General features: G+C 39.2%; 1 long non-coding RNA gene across 1 annotated transcript; it reads right to left on the bottom strand.

Annotated features, from left to right (window-relative positions):
- Window positions 1-8,061: 8,061 nt before the first annotated feature.
- LOC122995580 lies at window positions 8,062-16,635 on the bottom strand. Its single transcript, XR_006406814.1, has 5 exons — window positions 16,556-16,635; window positions 14,003-14,195; window positions 13,624-13,705; window positions 13,204-13,363; window positions 8,062-8,216 (listed from the first exon to the last, which is right to left on the bottom strand). It is a non-coding gene; the product is annotated as an uncharacterized LOC122995580 (long non-coding RNA).
- Window positions 16,636-16,895: the final 260 nt, after the last annotated feature.

Raw genomic sequence — 16,895 nt, 5'->3', positions numbered from 1 at the left:
TCTTTAAAAGATTAGCAGACTTTATCACAAAACATAATGTACTGTGTGAAGCAATATAGGTTTAGATCTAAAAGGACAACTTCATTTGCACTCATGGAATTGTGGTGGATATATCAATGGCAATAGAAATAGAAAATAGAAAATAAATATGCAGTGGGGGTATTCCTGGATCTCAAAAAGCATTTGATACAGTTGACCATGACTTATTATTAAAGAAATTACACAGATATGGAATTAGAGGGGTAGCACTCTCTTGATTAAGCAGTCACTGGGAGAATAGGTATCAAAAAGTGCAAATAAATAACTGTAACTCACAACGACTGAAGGTTACTTGTGGGGTTCCCCAGGGCTCGGTGTTGGGACCATTGTTGTTTATTTTGTACATAAATAATATGTGCAAGGTTTCCAAAATATTAAAAACTATATCATTTGCAGATGATACAAATTTATTTTGTTGTGGTAAGAATTTGGAACAACTTTTGGATACAGTGGAAAAAGATCTAGAAAAGCAGGTTTGATTCTAACAAATTAACACCGAGTTAAGTAAAACTAAATTTATAATCTTTGGTAAACGTTTAACTAATTCAAACAGGAAACTGATGATAAATCATGTTGAAATAGAAAGAGTGACTAAGATTAAATTTCTTGCAGTGGTAATAGATAATAAATTATGCTGGAAGCCACATATAAATTCTATAAAAGTTAAAATATCAAAGTCAATTGCAATATTATATAAAGTTAAAGATCTTCTAAAATCAAGCTTTGTTATACACCCTATACTTGTCCTTCATAGTCCCACATAAGTAACTGTGTGGAAGTGTGTGGAAATACATATAAAACAAACACTAATCCAATCTTCATCCTTCAAAAGAGAGTCATAAGAATTGTAAACAAAACCACTTATAGAGAACCAACAAACCCACTCTTTATTAAATTAAAGATTCTAACACTTAAACATTTGGTCGACTTTAAAACTGTTCAAATCATGTACAAAATATAGTCTATATGTAGAATTGTGAAGCAATTAAAATGTATTAATCATTTTTTATCATCAGTGATTGAACAAGTAGTAATGTAATGTAAAAAATGAGACCTTCCCTGACTTTCTCGGTTGTCTGTAACAGCCTGTGGAGCAGAACTAAGGAGCAGAAAACAAGCTTTACAGCGATAGTAGAACATAGCTTACCCCTTTTGTTTTTCCTGTTGGTAGTCCAAAGCACACATTTCACAACAAAACTGCAACGTGTTGCTCCCCGGCCACATTACGTTGCTCCCTGGCCACAACATGTTGCTTCCTTGCCATAGTTCACTGAGCTTATCAATGTTTAGTAAACATGGTTGGTAAAAAAAAAAGTTGGCAGTTTGCGGGTCAAGTCAGGTTCGGGTGGCTGATTAACGCATATTCGTGTGAATGTTGGGTGGTGCAAATTGCAAAAAAGGATCTCCTGATCATTTTGTGCTTTAGTAGCCATAATTCAAATTATGTATGCTTCTTCATTGTAAGGTTTAATGATATCTGACAGGATGTCCTCATACTCCAAAAAATATGGCTGTCAACAGCCAATCAGCTTTCAGCGGACAAGGTTAGCAATGGACAAGTGGCACAAAATCTGATGGGTGTTTGCATCTATGGACTTGGAAGTAGTGTGTTAAATTTGGGAGGAATCGGCCATCAGGGGGCACTATAGCTACAACTGAAAATACCAGAAAAATGTAACAATAGATTCTCATGCTGTAGTTTACCTTTGGATATGTGCTGGATGTCACATGATTCCTCTGGTTATGACAAACAATTTTGCCAATTCATGCCAAATGTTTCAATTTTCCACCATTTTGAATTTTGTCTGAATTTGTTTTTACACTACTTCTCCTTCAAATTTTTTTATCATATTTTCTCTAAATTTGGCACACAGAATATCTGGATAGAGCTGCATAAAAGTACTTTCTGATTTTTGATATTTAGCACCATTTTGCTGTAAAGAAAATTTGTGGGCTGGGCCTAATTGGCAAAAATTGCAATAAACAATGAATACATGATTCTATCTCAACCAAATTTAGTAGACATGTGAATGTATGTACCCTGAAGGACCATATCAAATTTGGTGGTATTTGGCCTATAGGTGGCTATGTCAACCTGATAACTTCAAATGAAAATTTAAAATCATTGTTCCATATCTCACACTGATCAAGCACATATAGGTTCATACCTATGAAATGCATTGTTTATTACTTATGACTTAAAATGCATGGCAACACAAATGCCTACAAGAACATTTATATTTACATTTATTTACATTATTGAAAAATGAGCTTTATACTTAAAATTTATAGTCACTCATCTCCTTCTTCTTCCTTTCTTTTTCTTCTTCATATTTGGCATTATTCATTGAAGTGCTTGGACCTTGCTCATTGCTGCTTGCAGCTATATTATTCTTATTATGACTGGTATTTTTTCTTTCTTTAATGTTCTTGTTTGGCTCCTTAAACTATAAATAAAATGAATAGTTGAATTATCCTTTTGTGGAGCTTGACTGCCCATAGTTTATTTACTTGTGGACATTTTGATGAGTGGTTTTGTCCTAAGTAGTGAGCTCATTGAAAAGTACACAGCACCTCAGTGGCTCTGCCTAGGTTTGAATTTCCATCTGACTTTTTAAAAGGGCACTTTTTGTCATGCAAGCCCGGAGGGTTGGGGGATGGGGTGGGGATGGGTTATTTTAGCATGGGGGCCACGGTCACTTTTGGCCCTCCCCTTGAGGGCCCTATTGACTGCAATGACTTCTGTGTCTGCTGTTCATGGCTATTACTATGTGCCACATTACCCCGATCTGAACTGCAGTTTTTCTGTCTGCATATTAAGCAGAAATAATGGAGCTTGGAGAACCTTCTCTTTACGACGGGCCTTTGGGTGTTCCATTCATCTTTGAAGGAGCATCAATCCCCTCCCCTGCTGTTATTCTGCCGTAGCTCCTCTAAGATCAACGGCTCAGTGTCACAGGCCTCCACTGCTGCAGACTAGAATATGGGGGCTGATGGAGGCTAACTTCACCCTCTGGCAGCTGTTCAGACTTAGAGGGCTTTTTCTTGAAGGCTGACTCTTAGCTGCCCAAAATGACAACAAATCCTTTTTTGCCCCCTGTGGGTGCTGTCTGTGCCACTTTGGATAACATCCTTGAAACGCTACAGCTCCTTGGGGTCTGTCTTTAAGGATGGCCACTTAGGCTGCAGGCAGCGCATTTGGAGGACTTTGGGGAACTGCAGTTAGAATGGCGGCTCTCAAAAATTTGAAGCTGTTGCCCCTTTTAAAATGAAATTTTAATCTCTTTCCTAGCTAGAAGATACACCCTATTTTGAAAACCTCAACTAATTATTTATTAATTATTATTGTTAATTGTAGTCTAAGGGGAAGAAGGAGAAAAGAAAAACATAATTGCCAAATCAAAACACATTCTTTCTGGTTCACCTCAAGCTCTACATTATTAATGAAAAAACTCAGATTGTTTTTGATTTAGTTGTGGGCTTTGCTCAAATCAGGCACTTGGGTTGTTCATTCAACCACTTCATCAAATAACCACCGTGAGATGCCTGAGCATCTGAGTCTCAGTCTTTCTGGAGTACTGAAGTGCATATTTATAAGAGTACAAATAGGATCTGAACCAACAACAGAAAGTGACCCCAAAGTCTAATGTTTTATAGTGTAAACAGATGCATAGTGACTTTTAATAGCCAGCCATTCCTGGCTGCTTTAAGTGCTTAGTGTTACAAAATGACCTGAGAGCACACAAGAGTCTCGACTGATGCTCATATCTATTTTTTCATGTGAGTTCATACTTTGAGTGGTGTTTCATAAAGCAAGAATACCAGTAAAGTCAGGCTTAAAAAAGCAGGCTTATTTTCGGGAAACTGGGTTCAATAAAGGAGTTTTAGATATGTGTGACCCTTACCATGGAAATATATCCTTCCTCAGTTTTAACCAGTGTTACAATCAATCTGCCAGAGTGAAACACAGTGTTATTCTCTAAAGTTCCTCCCCAACAGTTCCTATACTGCTGCACCGTGAACAGAAGCCAAAATTTAATTGCAGCATTTGTCACATTTTTCAAATTCGACATGTCTACACAGTACTCCAGTCTATAATGTATGTGCTTTCAAATGCACTGGAAATACTGCATGTATTTTTTATTCCTCATTCTCAGTATCATGTCATAAAATAAACAAAATTAAACTGACCTAGAGAAACTGTTTTATTTGAACTACAATAAACAATGAAGCTGTTATGTCTTGTGCAAACCAGGTAACATAATCAAACTGATAGAGGACATCAGTTCCAGTTTTCAGTGTGAATTGATGTGATCCACTACAATGAGCTGGCTTCATGAAATCCTGGATCAGTTTATCAAGCTCATACTGTACAAGATGGGTTTCTCATAAACAGATGTGCTGTTCTGCGTCTGTGTATGAAACACCCCTGTGGTTTGCTGGATTAGGAATGAAACAAACATACCACAAAAAAAGCAACAAAATCAAATTTAATTGGACCGAAGAGGCCAAATGAGTCTGATGCTGATTAAAAGGCCACTTCCTCCACTGCTTCCCTACCACCATTACTGAGGTAGATGTCTTTATGTAGTGACGATGGCAACCTGATGAAATCTGAACTTCTCTGATTATTTTTTCAAAGTCTGATTGATGTTTTGCATGATTAACTTGTCAAATTATTTTCTCATGCACAAATATAATTAATTAAGGGATGTCACTTACTCTGCTGTGCTTGCTGGTTTGATCTTCTTGCTCATTAGACGATCACACATTATAGTGCGGCAGCATGTGTACTTGATATCTGACATTTCATTTATTGGACTTACTACAAGATTAATCTCCTCAAAGCTGCACTGGGCAACTTTGTTCATCTCCAGCCAGAAAATGGCAGTGTGAGCAGAAAGTATTTCTAGATCCACGGTTCATGTGACTCAATTCTAACAAACTGCACACTGTATGTCAGTGTTAACCAAAGGAACCAAAGAGGCAAAAGATGACACAACATTGATGAGACCACCTTTCTCTGTACTCACTGCTGTTCAGAATACAGTCTGTATTTCTATCTTAAGAGTCATTGCATTACTTTCTTCTGATGAGATGTTATCAGAGCAAATAGGACGAATCTGTGGCGTCTCAGCTTGGATACTCTTCTCTGGTGCAGACACATCTAGTTATTTAGTCTAATAACAGGGGTGCATGTATACATAAAATTCTTGATAAAAATAAAAATAAAAATATCTAACACATATTCATCTATACTGATTTCACATTTTCAAAACTGTTTACACAGATCTTTTTACCAAAATGCATCTTGGCACAACAGTTAGTCTCACATCCAAAATGCACTAATACAACCAAAACACTACATCTATATCTCAGGATCAACTCTCGTACACTCACAACATTTGTCTTCCAACACTTTGTCACTCATTACACACTACTTGCACCTTAGAAAACACTAACAACAGGTAGCATTGTCTTTAGGGTATCTTTTATTTATTTAGAATAAACCAAAAGTCCATTACAACAAAAAGAAGGGCTCTTCTTTATTGTATGGATTGTGCTACCTTATGGTAGAGCCCCTTTATGTTCCAGAAATGGGTCAGAAATGCTACATTATGCTCCAATAGACTTTTTTGCATAGATCAATTACAAGTGCACAAAATGAAACTAAAGTAATTCCAATAATGTAATATAAAACTATATATGTTACCACAACATACATGTATATAAGAGAGCTACAGATACAGAAATACAACAGTGCTAGTCAACCGTGTCTACTGCATTTGGCCACAAATTCTCATCAACATTACACCATATGTCCTCTCTTGCAACACACCTGGGAAATAATCTTTTTGCATGCCAGAAACCTGTTTTCTCATTCCGAGGTCATCAAATACCAATGCTTTGTCAGGCCCCTCAGCGTCTCATGCAGACGCATAAGGTACCCTTTGGCATCTGTATAGTGATACACCAGGCTTTCAACTAACTCCAATGTTAACCCACCTGTGGCAATTTGAGACGCGTAGAGCAACTGTTCCGGCTATATGACTCCAGTGTTAACCCAACTGCAACGTGCTGAGCATCAGTCCCATTGGAGAACCGAGGGTAACGCACACACAGCTTTGGAGTGCTTTATTGGATGACATGGCTCAACATTATTACTAACAATAATAACCATGTTTTAAGAATGAGTATTTCATATTAAATATCCTCAGCCACATATTCTTGGAAATATAAAATAAATGAACAACTTCCAATAAAACACTTTTTGTTAACAGAGACAGTGACTTTTGGATTTCGGATATTTGTGATTGCGGACGATTGACGGCACTTTGAAATGGAATGAAGCCCACCCACAGCAGACAACCCAAAACAGTAATTGAACAGGCCAAGTCCACTCACAACACAATGCCCTTCCCTAACCCTGACCTGCCTTTGCTCTAACTTGCATCATATTTTGTACCATGGCCATATAAATGGGATGAAGACATTTAGTTGTCCTATTATGAAATGTGATTTTTGTGTCTGAGACTCACTATTTATGTCTACAGTGAGGGGATCTGGTGGCTCTGTTATGCTGTGGGGGGCATTTTGCTGGCATGGTTTGGGTCCACTTGGGAGTGGTCTCTTCCAGGATGACAATGCCTAAATTCACAGGGCATGAGGGATCACTGAATGGTTTGATGAGTATAAAAATGATGTGAATCATATGCTATGGCCTTCACAGTCACCAGATCTCAACCCGTTTGAACACCTACGGGAGATTTTGACATGTTAGGCAGCGCTCTCCACCACCAACATCAAAACACCAAATGAGGGAATATCTTTTTGAAGAATGGTGTTCCTCAGCCTTGGCATTGATTCTACAAGTCTCTGAACTCTACTGGAGGGATGAAAAGCATAACAGAGCCACCGGATCCCCTCACTGCAGGGGTCTAGCATTCAGGCCTTTACCGGTTTTTCCCTTATTTTGTCATCCGTCTGTATCTATCTATCTAAACATGATCTGTAACCCTGCTTTGCCTATACCAACAAAATGACATAGACTATGTTATCAAATTAGAAACATCATTATCAGTGTATAAGGCGTTATATCACTTTAATTATTGTTAAGGGAAGAAACCAGGCTGCACAGATGCCTAGGCATATAAGCATATCCAATAGGCTTCTGACAGGAATGCATAGGCTGCTATTTACACAGCCCTGGAGGTCTGCTTTTTTTGTATCTTTATGATTCTTGGTTTTGGAATTTTATGTCAGCACAACATAGTCCATTCAATCAGAATCTGTTTTATCAGCCAGCGCAAGAATACAAATAATGTGTGTTGGCATTTGCTCCCCCAAAAAGCAAAACAAAAGAACAAATATAGACAAACATAAGGTAATATTGATAATGAAATAAATAAAGTAATATTAAAATGAAATTGAAATTTTAAAATCTATTATAGAATGGAATAATAGTTTTGAAATGGGATATAAAACTTGAAATGATATATTGACTGTACAAAGGAAATATGGATTGTGCTATGGACAAAGAAATGACGTGTATTAAATATATGAGGGTGACAAGAGCAAAAATTAAATGTGACATGTGCATAAATAATTCAATTATGTAACAGTGGAGACTGAATGCAATGTAAAGTCCAATTTGATGAGATATACGAAAGTGACAAGTGCAAGGATTAAATGAGGGATGTGAAATGTAAAGTCCAGTTGGATAAACCCGTCTTCATCCAGTTTATGGTGCAAGACTTGATGCAATTTAGTGCAAAGGCAGATAAGGGTTAGGGAAGGACATTGTGTTGTGCGTGGACTTGGCACATTCGACTCCTGTTTTGGGTTGCCTGGTGGATTTCATTCCATTTCAAATTGCCACAATCAGAACTATCCGAATCCAAATGTCACTATCTCTGTTAAGAAAAGGCGTTTTATAACCTGTGGTTATAAAATGGGCAGTTGCTCATTTAATTTTATATTTCCTAAACTATATGGTGGAAGATATTTAATATGAGTGTGCATGTGTGTGTGGGTGCACCCGCTTTGACTTGAATAAGTGTTATCATCACTCTACTGTTATCATCCATTTATTTCAGTGAGACAATGTTGGTGGAGCCCAGTAGATGCAGAAGGCCTGTTATCAGGCATGTGCTGTCATGTGACTGTCAAGTTTCTTTCTGTGAAAACAAGAAAAAGGTTTATATTCCTTTTAATCTCAGTGGGAAATACAATGTTTTAAGATAGTCTCTGCATTAAAATGTGTTTTGATAACATTTCTAGCAAGAAACGTGCATTTTATTTTCATCATCTTCATTCAGTAAATGTAGTCTTATTACAGAGATTGTTTCAGGTCTGTTATGGTTCTGTCCCAGTCTGGCTCTATGTCCCTCCACCAGTCCACCTGGCTTTTCCGCCTGTTTAAGACTGGACTGAGTGGGAAGGACAGATAAGAGAGGTTGCAGATTATATTTAAGGACCACTTGAGATAATGTAGCTTTCTACATTGACTCTTGTTGGAACTAATTGCAAACGTGAACTGAAACTCAGAGCAACAGTTGTCTTTCTTTATGTTACACACGGCCTTAATATGCAGGTCACTCCACTTGACAGATTTATTGGTTCATGTTTATGTCAACAGCAATTTATGTTTTTAGTCTTTATGGTAAAGGTTCCCAGGTTGGCAATGTAATTCTGAAGTTTATTTGCTGTGTTTGCTCAGGTTGACTTGTGCACTTTAAGTTATATTTATGTAATTCTGAGACAGTTTGATTTATGACCGTTTATATATTAAGAGGATTGTGCATGATTATATTGTAGACTCTTATTTTACTTATGGATGAAGTTCTATTTTTGATTTGTCCTCAGCCCAGAGCAGTTACTGCCTTCTGTGTTTCTTGTTGTTTTTCCCAGCCTGTTTTTCCCTCCACACCTGCCCTGCATCAGTCTTGTTAGCCCTGCCCTGCTCCCTGTGTCCTCCCCAGCCAATCAGCTCCCAGCCTGCAACCCAATCGCCAGAATAAAACGTTGGCATCGAAGGTTTCTGCAAACCACAGAAACGTTGAATATATACGTTTCAACACGTGTAATATGTATCATATCAACATTTCTACAAATGTAGCATATTAACATTTCTACCCACTGAATAATGATGTTTTATGGTGTGACAACCCTGTGGTTAAGGTCTGGTTAGGTTTAGGCACAACGACCACTTGGTTAGGGTTAGGGAAAGATCATGGTTTTAAAAAATAAAAGTAAAAACGTCCTGACCTCTCGCTAAAAACACCCGCTTTTGTCAGTTGAAACAGGAAGTTGGCACTGGTTTCGAGGTGGTCTTGAACCATACTCTCTGCTGACTTCCAACTTGCTGCCAAGAAACGTACTAACCAACTACCAGTTATTTTATGAAAATGAGATTCTGTGTGTGTTCACTGAGTCCCCCCCCACACACACACACATCAGAGATAGGCCTAGGAGTTCATATTTAGATAGTTATAATCAGGGTGCAATTTGCCAGGAGGATCGTGGGGATTTTCCCCCTTCAGGTCTATACATCCCTGCCTCTGCTGAAGTATTTTGATCCCGGACAGGGACAACATTTATCCCCCTCATAGTGATATATGCTGCTTCACCCATAGACCATATAAAATATCTAAAATAAAAATAGGCTATTTAAAAGAAATCTAAAGTGCTGCAATGTGAGAACAGTCATTAGTGCAAACAACAATAAAGTCAGAAATGGACTTTCACTGTTAGCGCTCATGCTTGTGTGACAATAGAGATAACACTGAGTCTAGGCCATGTGATGATGCAGTAAATGGACCAGGAGTTGCCTCCTTCCCTGCTCAGAGATTTGCAGAGATGTGGGTAAAAGAGGGGCGACACACCGAGGATGACCCCTCCACAGGAAAGCATAAAAAGAAGACAGAAGTCCATCACCAAAGCAGACTGTTTTCCTAGTCTGACAAGTAGGAATGTACTGAAGCCTATTTGTTTTGATGACAGCACGGTGTGCTATGCATGTTATTATTTTCTTTTCAATATTGAAGTTTGCTGTTTGCTGTGCATAGAGCTGAATTAAACAGTGACTTGCAAGAATGACATTAAGTGTATTGGCACGTCTGGCCGAGTGGTGCTATCCACAGTACTGAAAGGAGTGTTGAGGATTTAATTCTGGCATGTTAAATTACCATTTAACCTTTTGTTTCGTTGTATATGATCACATCTCCTATGTGTCTGGATGAGGAAAGGATTTGGCATGAACTTGACATCACATCACTGTGTGAAGGAGTTTTCATATATGACATCATAAACAAATACTCTCTAAACCAAGCAGACAAAGAGGAGCAGCAGACTGTCCTCTCACTGGTCAAGCCATCCTATCTTCATGATCGTTGCCATGGCGACCTGCGCTAAAGTAAACAATCTTACAGCGAGGTCTCTTCTCTGTTATGTTTCTAAGCCAAGGCTGTCTGGGTTGCAAATTCTTGTCTGAGCTATCAACTATGCATGCTGAGAGCTTTTTGCCTTCGAGTTGCATTTCACTGTTCATTGTTAATAACACACTTTGAATTGTAGGCTACATGTCTCCTTGATCAATCAAGCTGTCAATGAATCTTTTTGCTTAAATACATCCAAAACTCCTCCATTACAGATTATTCATAACAAATTTGGGGTTGTCGACAGGAAAAGTTTTTCTGGGCCAACTTTGGGTTGAGATCCAACATAGTCAAAATTCAAAATTGAATTCACATCAGTGAGATTACACCCTCGGAGAGAGTTTTGAGTAGGTGGGTAGGCTTATTTTGATTTCAATTGAAATACCGTTGTGTGTCTACGTCCACAGGGAAAGGAGGTTCTGAGTGCCATATATTGCTTCAGAGATCTGACAAATAAATAAACATTTAAAATGGATCATAAGATTATGGAATATATAATTTAAGAATTGTACATTATTGAACTGTGATAGGCTATAGTTGTTAGGTCATATAATTGTGACAGGATCAATGAGTAAAAACAGTAAGAAAAAGTGTGTAAAAGAATTGCTGATGTAAAATCAGACACCCCAGTTTGGGGGGTGGAACAGTGGGAAGAAAGAGAAAGACACACACACACACACACACACACACACACACACATACACACACACACACACACACACACACACACAAGCAAGACACAGAGGAAGAAAAAAAAAGGAAAAGACTAGCAAGGTTGGGGAGTAACTACTTACATTTAACAGCGTTATGTAATCAAATTATAAATGTAATTTTAATTACAAATGCAGAATCAAAACATTCCAATTTTAATTCAAGTTATATTGGAGAACTTTTAATGAAAGTCTGACAGTAACCAGTGTTAAGTTCTGCTGTAAGGTTTATACTGCCTGGTTCAATTTATGCTTTTATGCAGGGTCTACAAGATAAATTGTAGTAAGAAAAAAAATATTAAACTGGACAAAGTTGTATGTGTGGTTGGTGTGTGGGTGGAAACAATTAAAAATAGTTATTGAAGACTAGAATAGAAAATAAAAATACGCAACATATTCTACAGGATTGAAATATAATGTGGAAATATAAAAATGCTATTTAAGAGTCCATGTCTAAAAAATGTTCTACTGTAACCGTTGAAGGTTCAGATGTACAGCATTTTTCCTTATCTCCAACAAAAGTCCAATAAATTTGATGGGGTGAGTGTTTCTAACCATTCCTGATGACTTGCAATCATTTCAATTCATACAGTCCACCACTGATTGATTGTTTGTATTGCTGGACTTCACCAGATTTTGATATGCAACATACCTTCAGGGTTTCAAACTTTCAAAAAGTTGCTAAAACATCAGCAGTGTGTGCACCACTCTGCTATGAGACCTGTCTTGCATTATCATTGTACAGCAGCACTTAACCATACAGAAGAGTACAAGCGGTTGGCCAATTCATTTGTAAATACACAGTGTTTGGAGAGTGAGCAAATTTTGTTTGTGGGTCCACAGGGACGTGCTTTACCAATCCATTTACCTGACATACACAGTACATTGTTTGAAGCCGATGAGTCATGTTCACATCACTGTAGCAGTGACACCAGTTATGAATCAAAACATATTGGAGAAATGATGGCACGATGCCAATCATTGAGAAAGACTGATAGTTTCTCAATTCCAGACTGTAACAAGCCTAAGTGATAACTTGTACATGTTACACCTGAGTGAAGAAACTGCCCTGCCATCAATTATGGTTGTATTGCAACAGCCACCTCTATCAGTACAATATGGACCCCCATCTGATCTTTCTGAGGTTCCTGCCATGTTATGGGCTAAATGTAAGAACCATGGGGAATTGGTAAAGTCTGCCCTGCCTCACTGAGTGACACTTAAATATAATGCTAAGCTGCCCATGATTAAACAATATTAATTGCCCCAGAAGGCAATAAAAGATTTTGAGCCAGTGATTCAGTCGCTAATAGATCAAGGCATGCTGGGTGAAACTGCCAGTCCATGCAAGACTCCTATTCTGCCTATTCCAAAACCGGGCCGTCTGGATGAATGGCAATTTGTACAGAATATACAAGCCATCAATGACATCATAGTCATTGACCTGTGTTCAGCATTCTTTTCGATTTCTTTGCATGCAGATATCCAGTATCTGTTTGCATTCACTTTTAAAAGGTAAACAATACCGTATGACCTGGCTCGTGCAGGGATCTGTAGAGAGTCTGACGGTGTATGTGACAGTGGTAAAATGAGGATCTCCAGTTGCCAGGGGGAAGCACCCTTCTCTAATATGGTGATAACCTGCGGATAGCCTCTCCATTGAAGGAAGCCTGTTGTTCTGACTCCAGCTTGCACCTGCAAAGACTGGCTGAGTGAGATCACAGAGCCTCGTTGGCTAAGCTGCAGTTTTGTCTACCTGAAGTAACATACTTGGGACATATTCTAAAGAAAGGACATAGCTTCCTCTCACCAGAGAGAGAGAAACTTTTGAACAACATGCCTCCTAAGACTAAGAAAGAGATGCTCTCATTTTTGGGGATGGCAAACTACTGCAGGCATTGGATTTATGAGTATGTCGCTATGGACTCAGGCTTGCAGGCAGCCACAGTCCAATCTGCTCCTCCAACTGTGCTATGGATTGAGGAAATGCACAAAGCTTTTCGTGAACTGAAACATACACTCTCTGGAGCCCCAGCCTGGGGCATGCCGGATTATCTTCAGCCGCTTCATATGCATGGACATGAGAGGGATGACTGTGCTACAGGCATCCTGGTGCAGAAACATGGGTCTCAGTGCTGGCTTGTTGCGTAGTACTTGTCTTGACTTTCGCCTGTGGTCCTTGGCATCAGGGACATGCAGAGGGTGTCAGAGAATTCATAAAAGGCAATTTTTGCAAATGAATAAATAAATATATGGAATGACTACTTTTGCAACACTGTTAAAGGGATATTAAAATGTATGTATTTAAAACAAATCCATGACTGAGGTTGGTTCAAACACTGATACATGACAAGTTAATTAATGATACATGCAAAGAAGTGTATTTTAACTAAAAATTCAGCCCAACTCTTAACTAGCCCTCTGACTGACATCCTCACCTCAGATGCATAGTTGCCTCTCTCGCCTTCATATTTGTCTCTTACCACCTCTGGGAAGACATCATACATTTAAGCCACAATTCTAAAAAGCAACACATAAGCTTTAAATAAGATGTATTAGAAACTGGATTATAAAAGATTTTAACAGTTAACATTCCTTCATCCCTTCCCTCCCTCCCTTCAAAAATTCTGAAAAAAGTTCTTGAACTTAACCATTTGCCTAAATATATAATGACATATAGTAAACCGTTAACATTCAACATTCATGTAAATGTAGCTGCATTCACTGTCCTAATACATATTCACCTGTTGAGCAAACATAACACATAAATACAAAGAAAGGAAATATGTATGCTTACTGTAGTAATCTTATATTTACATTAGGTGTGCTGTGATCCTGTGACACATGGGAATGCATTGGTTGATTCTGCAGCCAAACAAGCTGCCATTTCCTCTTCCTACATGGCATGTCAATGTACCTCCTCACAACCTGCACATCCGATTAGTGTACATTTGGTTGCGTGTCTTTCCTCAGTCTATCATCCATGTGATAGTACATGTTGCTCATGGGCCTGCACATGTAGAAAGGAGGGGATAAAGGAGGGATAAAGCAAGAGTTTGGATACAATAACAAAAGTTGCTTGAAAGAAATATAGGTAAAGTAATAACTCTGTCATAAGTCTCCATATACTGTAGTGGATAGTCGATTAAAGGAATAAAAGTTTCACTTCTTCAACTTTTACCTCTTCTAAAGAAAATTGAAGCATGACCACTTGAAGGGAATAAACTTCTCAGGGAAGAAACAGTGACAGCCTCTGTGGTAAAGATAACTCAGAGGCTTAACAGTGCTAGGATTTCAGTGTACTATAAAAGAGATTGCACAAAACAATGATGGTCTACACGTCTGAAATGGCAGTTTTAAACTGTGCAATTGAGCCTGTGATGCTCTGAAAGGAAAGTATGACAATATTGTGTGATATTGAGTGATATTGCAAAATTGCCATTACAAGCTGGGTTGATTCAGACTTTGATTCACACGATGCTTGATTGATTAAGGTAGATGTATGTTATTCCAACTCTGAAGGATATTATGTTAGGTAATTATTGTTTATTTCACTAACAAAGACCACGCCATTTGAACGGTATAAAAGTAGTTTTATTTGGATTGTCGAGAGGGTTCAGAATTGGATGAGGATAGTGTATGGTGGGCTGGATGGGGGTCGAGGAGGGGGATGAAGGGGGTAGATGGCATGGGGATGACCGGGGACCAAAAGGAATCACAAAGAGGCTGGAGCATCTAGTAACCCGGGGGTCGAGACTCAGGGTGGGGGACATGTCTCGATGAGCTTTCTGCTTCGTCATCCCCCTGTGGTTCCTAAAATAGAACGAGAAGAATTACTTATGCGGGAGTATTATCACTAACAAGCATGTCTTTGATGGTGGGAGGAAACCGGAGTACCCGGCCGAAACCCACGCGAACAGTGGGAGAACATGCAAGCTCCACGCAGAAAGGACCTGGGACGGCCAGTGTTCGAACCCAGAACCTTCTTGCTGTGAGGCATAAGTGCTAACCACTGTGAGCCACTGTGACGCCCATTGAGAGGGGAGAGAGGAGAAAAGTGGGGTTTGGGGGAGAAGGGCCGTGAGGACTGAGACAAATGGGAGAGAAAAGAGTTACACATGCCTATATAGGTATATTTACACACACACACACACACACACACACACACACACACACGTAGTTCCGACCAAGAAATCTGATTGGTCAACTAGACATTCAGAACGTGTTCAAATCAGCATAACAGCACACCTCGCCGTGCTCAAATGAAAAAAGCCTCATCACTAAAAATATTACTCCGCCATTCATTAGAAGTACAGACTGTGACGTTGTGATAACATCAGTCATTTCTGGGTAGACGACTGGTGGTTGATTTGAATTGCGGAGATATGTGAACTTGGCAAACTTGTTTTTCTTCTGTCGTCATTTTCAGCCGTAACTAACGTTTGAAGATATATAGTTAAACACGGTGGTCCGACCTATCTGACGTTTCTGTTGGCTTTATTTTATGTACTGTGTTGCTTTGCTAGTGTCTTTCGTTTGGTTTGTTTTGTATGGGGGGGGGGGGGGGGGGGATCTGTGGTGAAAACCTGGAGCGGAGTTTTGAGTTGTCTCTTTTATGTTTGTGAAACTGGATTGAACTGAACTGATTAGGGGTTGTAGGGAAAACAAAACAGACCCTTTGCCGAGTGGACTGAACTCTGAGACTGTGGGACGAGTTACACACGCACACAGTCACACACACAAAATCCGAACCCCTTTTCACTCTTCATCGTTACCTAGTACCCCCATACACGGCAAAACATAGCCATTTTCCCTTTCCCCCCCCAGTTGAGAGTATATCTTAGCTTCCACTCCGGTATCCTCCATCAGCTGTGCTGGTGCTACGGCGCTACTAGCTTAAAATGTCTGAAGTTTGCGGACAAAGTAGCAAAATCTGTCCATGGAAGAATTATTTTTTTCAGCGGATATCTTAGTTACAACGAGATTGAGCTAGCAAAGCAGTTTTGTATTTATATGTGAGGTATTTATTCAGTTTGGGAAATGCCGCGATCTCCAGAATGCATTAACTGAAGTTGGCTGGCTGAGTCAGCAGGAACTAGAAATCGTCTGTTGCTAGGTCGTTATTAAGGGTCGACCTACTTGCTGGAGTAGTAAACTAGGCTTCATTACATAGGATTCTACTGACGTGAGTGATGGTTTTCCAGGTATTAGTCATACCCCATGTATTTCCATGGAAACAAAGATAACAAGAAAAACGTTTTTTATTTTTAGAGCGAACTGCCTCACAATATGAATAAATTTTGTTTATATCTTTTATTTTGTTGGTAAATGTTGTATAATCGCAATATTACACTTGAGGGTGTGCTTTACCTTATTGTTGGCAGGACAGCGGTGCAGTCAGGAACGAGGCGCAAGCCCTCTGTTGTGGTTGTAGTAGGCGGCGTTGTGACGTCATCGATGTGCGGCGGCCCGGCGGCGGACAATGAACCCAGAAGAACGGGAGGATTTTAGCTGCCGGCCAGAGGATGGATGATAGAGGTATAGTCTGCATAGAGTTGGAAAGTTTATCTTTATCATCGTTTCGTAGGATTGGGACGACCGTCTCCTCCAGAGCTCGCTGGAGGTGAGCAAACATCCAGTTGAAGATGTTAATTGCTGGAAAAAGAGCCGTATCAGAGTGGGCCACTGCGTGGGTGCGTGTGGAGTGTCT

This window comes from Thunnus albacares, chromosome 13 (genome assembly GCF_914725855.1).
Source record: "Thunnus albacares chromosome 13, fThuAlb1.1, whole genome shotgun sequence".
Classification (NCBI taxonomy): Eukaryota; Metazoa; Chordata; class Actinopteri; order Scombriformes; family Scombridae; genus Thunnus; species Thunnus albacares.
This window is presented reverse-complemented; position numbering and strand designations above follow the sequence as displayed.